This window comes from Ictalurus furcatus, chromosome 8 (genome assembly GCF_023375685.1).
Source record: "Ictalurus furcatus strain D&B chromosome 8, Billie_1.0, whole genome shotgun sequence".
Taxonomy (NCBI): domain Eukaryota; kingdom Metazoa; phylum Chordata; class Actinopteri; order Siluriformes; family Ictaluridae; genus Ictalurus; species Ictalurus furcatus.
This window is the reverse complement of record NC_071262.1, coordinates 12278402-12285301: the sequence shown is the minus strand read 5'-3', so window position 1 is coordinate 12285301 and position 6900 is coordinate 12278402.

Genomic DNA, 6900 nt, shown 5'->3' with positions numbered 1-6900 from the left:
CAAAAGTGACTTTTCATGTCTGGGATGATTAAGATTATTATCACGATTGTGTATCTTCTGCCTGTTGTTTCAGAAGAGAAAGAGCCAGTTGGCATGGAATGGGAGGACAAAAATACTCTCGCCAAGGGATTTCGGGACTGTCCACATCAATACTGCTTCATAAATGAAGAACAGTTGGGGGTTTTTTGCTGCTTCAGATTTGTTTTTGAGCTAAAATCAAGTCCTTCATTAATCTAATCTTGATTAACTGACACACAATTATGACTGATCTTCAATCTTTTATTTTTACTTTGGTTTATATCCCAAATTGTGTGCCATCCACAGTGTGCAATCCTCAGTAAATACCTCCATTTGTTTAGTCCATATCTATATAAAATCATGTCTGATTTTTGTCCTAGTTGCTTACACACACTGTACGGATGGGATCCTCCTGAGTGTGACATCACCTGCCTACACATTTACTAAAGCGGCATCAACCTGATGACAAAAATTGGCATGGGCGCAGCCGGGGGGGGGGGGGACGGGGGGGAGGCGGGGGGGGGGATGGGATGTGGGAATACAAAGTTGTTTCAAAAGCCGGCGGGGGGGGGGCGCGCTGGGGGCATACAAAGATGTGTTACTCTTCCAGCTTTTTGTTGACCCATCCCAACATTTTTGAGATGTGTTACAGCCATCAAATTCAAAATTACCTTTTTTTTTCTCTTAAAATGGTACATTTACTCAGTTTAAACATTTGATATGTTTTCTATGTTCTATTGTGAATAACATATGGGTTTATGATATTTGCAAATCACTGCATTCTGTTTTTATTTACATTTTACACTGCGCCCCAACTTTCTTGGAATTGGGGTTGTAGTTAGGCCGGCAGTACCACAATAAAACCTGCAGGCTCTTTCCGACTGGAGCCACAGTGGTTTACTTTCCCCGCATGTGACTGTTTTGTGAACTCTATAGGCAACCCCGTGGTGACAATAAAATGCTTCGCTTCTTCTGCGTTCCGTGAAGGTTCAAGTGTTTATAACGTTGTGAGGAAGAAAGGTAGTTGGGGAAGGAAAAGATTTAGTAATGGCAATTAAGAGATAGGATTCTTGACTGAAAGGTCCCAGAGGCCAGAGATACTCATTCTACACTAATACAGTTTAAAAAGAGGTCTGTACCTTAGAAATAAGCTATATAGCCTATTAGGGATATCTGCCAAGGTCGTCCACACGATCGTACTTTAAGACATTGTTGATCTTTTAACTGGACCAAGCGGGAACACTTTACAGCTCCATGTAATAAAATAAATAAATAAAAACACGTAATGACCCCATGACCAGTGCTCTAATTCACAGTGTTTGAACATTAAATAAAAATACCGAATGCTTTACTGCTTGTAAAGTTCAAAAATGCACTCTCCGCCTAAGAACAGTGTGGAACAGTTAAGGGGCTAAATGTTTTTCCTGAAGTTGCATATCTGAATGAACAAACAGGCCTGAATAGCAACACTTTGCCGACTGGTGCACAGGAAAGAAAGAAGTGCTTTAAAAAACTGATTCACCCTCTGCCTATAGACTGGTCTAAAAGGCGTCACATTTAACCAATGTTGCTGCCTTCATTAGCTTGGTGTGGAGGATGTGGTGTGAGATTCGCTCCTGTGTTTAACGATATAAAGAGGCGTAAACTATGGAGGCAGAAGCGCGAGGCTGACGTCACGCGTCCAAGAGTCGCCCGCCGTGTGCACAGCGTCTCCGCGTAAAGACTCACCGACAAAGAAAGCAACGGTTTTGGCCAACAATGTGGGTGGACAGGGCATGAAACTACTATCATCTTCGGTTTTGAATGAGAGAAAGAAAACATAGATTGAACAAAAAGAGAACCCCCTTCCATTTCAACTGCGTTGTTAGGACAACGGGAACCATCCCTCAGATGATTAGTTCCACTTCAAAAGAATTTACTTTCCGGAGCAGGAAAAATGTCCCCCTTTTGTGTCGGGACACAGTTTTCAGACCGAAAAGAAGAATTGTCTGTTTGGTCGGTCTGTTTATTTTTGTTCAGAGTACAATTATATTAAATAAACAGAAGAGTTACTACAAAGGGCTAGCAGATCATAAACATGTGGATCAACTGAAACAAAATAAAGTGCAAATATAAAAGGAGAATAGGCTGTACTGGCAAAGTAAGCTATGCAAATATAGGCCTACACGTGTTAAGTCAAACATGACAGGGTTAAATCAAATAAGAGTTTTTAGAGTTGTGCAACAAACCAAGTTGCCAAAATGACAGCCTGAGATTAGAGCTCTAGAGTGAATAATCACTAGAGTGAGCTCATGGTTGATTATAGGATCGTGTCCTCAGTCAGTGTTGTCCCAAACTGTTACACCTTATACTTCCAGTCACGCACAGTGACACTATTCATTTCCCACTGACCCATATTAATGTTCACTTTTGCAGTGCCTCTGCACAGAACCAGGTTTGGCAGTTCAACCATAGGAGGGCACAACTCCTTAAACGGCCTTTACAACCAAAGACATATAAATAACAAGATACTGCTGTCAATTAACTTTAATTTGTTGCTCTTTTTATTGAACAGAGGGTCATGCATATAAACATACGGAAATATGGGACATCTGGCACGATTTTGCACTGATTGGAACAGTTGTGTGCAGAGAGGATTTCCCGCCAAAGTGCAGATATTCAGAGAGCAAAAGATATGATGTGGCTGAATTACTTCTGCAGTAGCAGGTGTAGTAAACACTAAAGCACTTATGTTGAGAGATCAAGTCTATACAGATGTGTGTCGTATTGGCTACATAATAACCTTGATATACATTATAAAAGTGGTGATTAGATGATTTACTCTCAGTATAAGTATACCACAATATGCCTTTACCTTTTTCAATAGTGCAGTTTACAATGAAAAAAGTACCTTTTTGATCTCTCAACACTCTCTTGCCTATTAATTAGAGGAAGAAAAAAAAAAGCACCCTCAAATGTTTTATGCTCCTTGGGTTATAGATTCTAATCAATCTTGCAAGGTCCCCTCTTGAGTGGCGGGCTAAATGAGGTGTAAAAGGGGGAAAAGGGGGAAAAGGGGGAGGTGGGAAAAAAAAGTTATTCAAATAGAAGCGCAGTGGATGTGAAATCACACGTAGCACAATCAATGATAAATATTGATGTATGTAAGAGACCTTAAAAAGGTAATGCTAGACATGTGACTGCATATTGCCTTAGTTATAATGAAATAACCTTGAAGTAGTAGTTTCATTCAAGATCAAATAAGGTGTGATGTTTTTATTTGAGGAATACACAGCCAGCTTTGGTCACTGCTGAAGGCAAAGTACATCTCGACTGTAACTAATAATAGATAATCCAATTGTATTCTTTGGAGGCAAGCACTAAAATACAAAGCTACAGCACAGATCTGATATATAGGTCACTGGGAATTCTAAAAATATAGCAGTGTGTGAGTGTAGCAAAAACCAGAATGGAAAAGAAAACAAAGTAAAATATACAGTGCTTAATAAAGATCTAAAGAATGCAGTTAAGGAACTTATTTTGGAACAATAATGGAATAGAAGATTAATTACCAGTGTTTGAACTGGATAATAATTGTAATTAGAATTAGAATTATATCCAACCCATATTTGTCATACTCAAAGACATCCTTAAAGGTACTAGGGAAAAACAATAACTAATACTTTATTATAAAATTGATTATAACGCTTTCTTCCCAAAAAACAATCATTGTGGATATAAACAGACTATACTGATTAAGATATTTTATATGTATTCCTATAATAATGGGGCATTTGGTCTTCATAAAGGACTGCAATTCCTAACCATCTGCTTATGAAAATGCATAATTAACTAAACCCTCCTTTATTTCATCTGGACTCCTCCCATATGAAAACCATTCCACCAATCTGAATGAGGGACTGTAGTGTCCATATAATTGTCAAGCCAAAGGGGATTTCTGCAGCAAGGCACACCATTTTCATGAGACATGATAATCTTTTGTTTCTTTCTCTGAACCTCCTTTCAGTCATAAGTGCAATTGCATAACCATTTCACTTATGTAATAGTGAAGATACTATGCAGCACATTCACAGCAACTGTAATTCAGAACCGTAATACAGAACAAATGGGATAAATCTACTGTGGAGGCACTAAATACTGCAGCGTTACTGCCCTCTAATAACAGACAAAACAAATAGCAAGAAATGCATTCTGTTGTTTAATGCACATAGGTTTTGTTCTATCTTTTGAAAGCCAGGGATTTATATAATTCTGCTGAACTGTTGAATGTTTATGATTGCATGGCAAGTTTTTTTAATTTGTTGTCTCTGTAATGACCTTTATATGTGAAGAAATACTTATGTCATGGATCTGGTCTATTAAAACTATCACGTTCTACTAAAACACGTGGTCTACTAAGATAATCGTGCAGCTACTAAAATAAGTGATGAATAAGGTATTTAATGTTACACTAAATTGCATAATGTATTATGACCAGGAAATATCTTTCAGGACAGGATAGATACTTTACTTCACACTGTCAAATTTTCAGTATCAGGGTTTATTTAGCTTGTATTATATTAGCTTGTTGATTATTTGAGAGATGATGGAAAAGTTCAACAATTTATCCTTCTCTCCTAGAGCATATACTACCCCAGAGCTTATACTACCTGTACTACTCTGAGTCTAGCGTATAGATTGAAAACCGCAACTACTGTATATGAAAATCTTTAATGGATAACATTACAGGAGGTTGTATATATGTCTCTCTTTATTTTTAAGATGTTACAAAGTGTGTGTTTAGCAACTGCACTGCAGTAGAAAGATGCCCTTGGAATGAGTATAAGAAGATTTAGTATAACTATTTCACTCCTGCATCTTGCTGTGTTCCTCAGAGTGAAGGGTCAGCATCAAACTAAATCCAATTTGTCCCAACGATTAATGGCATGACCTTTAAACCACATATCATAGAGAGCTTACTCTGACTGTAATAGAAAGGGCATGGAGAGAAATTCTGAGGTAGTTCACTTCACTCCACTCCACATCCACATAAGTACCTATCGCAGTAGTATTTGGCCCCAGGTGTAAGTGTAATGCTAAAAGGTTAACAGCTAGACAAACTACAGCAATGTTCACTTTCCAGAACCGCTGCAGGCCAGACCCCCACACAGTTACACACTCACAGGCACCGAAAACTACACAGTTGTGTAAAGTATACATGATTTCTGTCATTGCTAAGAGGAAGTGTTGACAGACACACTCAGAGGACGGATGAACATCAATAGGGGAAGTGATTAGATGCCATCCTTCCTTTAGATGTTGAGTTTACAGGTTTGATTACACAACCACCTTGGGATACATGCTGCTATTGAATCAGTTCAATCCCTGATTCAAAACACAATCTCAGTCACAGAGTTGAGGAGAGGAAAAATAAAACAATAGGCATTTTAGGATTTCTTGACCTTCTTTGTTTAATTGAACGGTTGCTGTGCTTTGGGGTTCCTGATCAAACCCACTTTATCATTCTGATGTAAGCATTCTGCATCTTTATTAAATTCTAAATGATATTATATTATGTGAACAATAAAATGTATTCATTTGTAAAATACTTTAAGAACTATACATACAGATTACTCGGCTCCAGTGCAGCCCCGTTCTCCCCCTCCACCCATTTTTAGCATGTTCAGCTGGCCTCCAGCACACACAAGGCCTGCCAGCATTCACTTGCCAAGGCATAGAGGACACTGAACTGTTCTCTAATGAAAACGATCTGGAGGGAAGATCAGAGAAAAGGATTTATGGCAGTGGTCACCCTTATGAAAGCATGGCATACTCAGAGTTACCCCCCTTTCAAACAGGGTGCATCCAAGTTAACCTCCTCTTCACACATGATCAGGAAAAGGATTTACATTGCTCCTTGTATTCCTGAGTCTAATGTGGACTTTGCTGAGATTTCATACTCAACCTGTTGCTGCATCCTGCTACAAGATAACATGCGTGAACAGCAAGGTAGGAGTGCAAGCCAACTGCTTGAAAACAGTCCTTTTAACATTTCCACTACAGACCCAAAGAGGCATGATCAGAACCTCTCATATATCTCTTATGCAAGGCATGGATAAGAAACACAGAAAAGGTTGGCACCGATGTCCACAAGAGTAAATAGAAAACCAAAAATGCATTCAAAGATAAAAATGAATAGAAAAGCAGGGGCAAAAATACTAATGAAAAACACAGACATTGCATGGTTTGACAACATTCACCAAATGAATAGGCTACTTTTTAATAATCTGCCACTGGCTGAGCTACACAGGGTACTGGCATCACCACTAACACAAGAAAACTGACCTATTGGTGAAGATTAGAGGAAAATGTCATCAACCCTGGGCTGAGGCACACTAAACAGCTCTCATTTCTCATTGTGCCTGTAAAATAGAAGCCATATCTATACAGACAGTTTCAGTTCACTCCTAAAAGGTGGAGTGATTTAAAAATGAATACTTATACTGATAATGCATTTTTTTTTAAAGGTCTTAATTATCTGTTGTGTTTTTCTGATGAAACCAGAGACATATGCAAGATAAATTACCTCACACAGATTACATGGCATTCAATGAGACAACACTTTAATCGAGTTGCAGTTCTCACTACTGTTCTACATTGCATCTCTTTGATGGGCTCATTACAATCTCACCTCTAAAATCAATTTGCCAGCATCACTAGCATCATTCTCATTACACACAGTTAGCATCAGACGGATGCGAGATTTCAAAGCGGCACATAGCCCGTTTGGAAATGGATAAATGAAAACTAAACTAATGGTGTGGTTGGGCAGAGATTCGGGAGGGCTAAACTCAGATGCAACTATATAAGGCAAGAAAGGTCTCGAGTTTGGATGATGTGTCT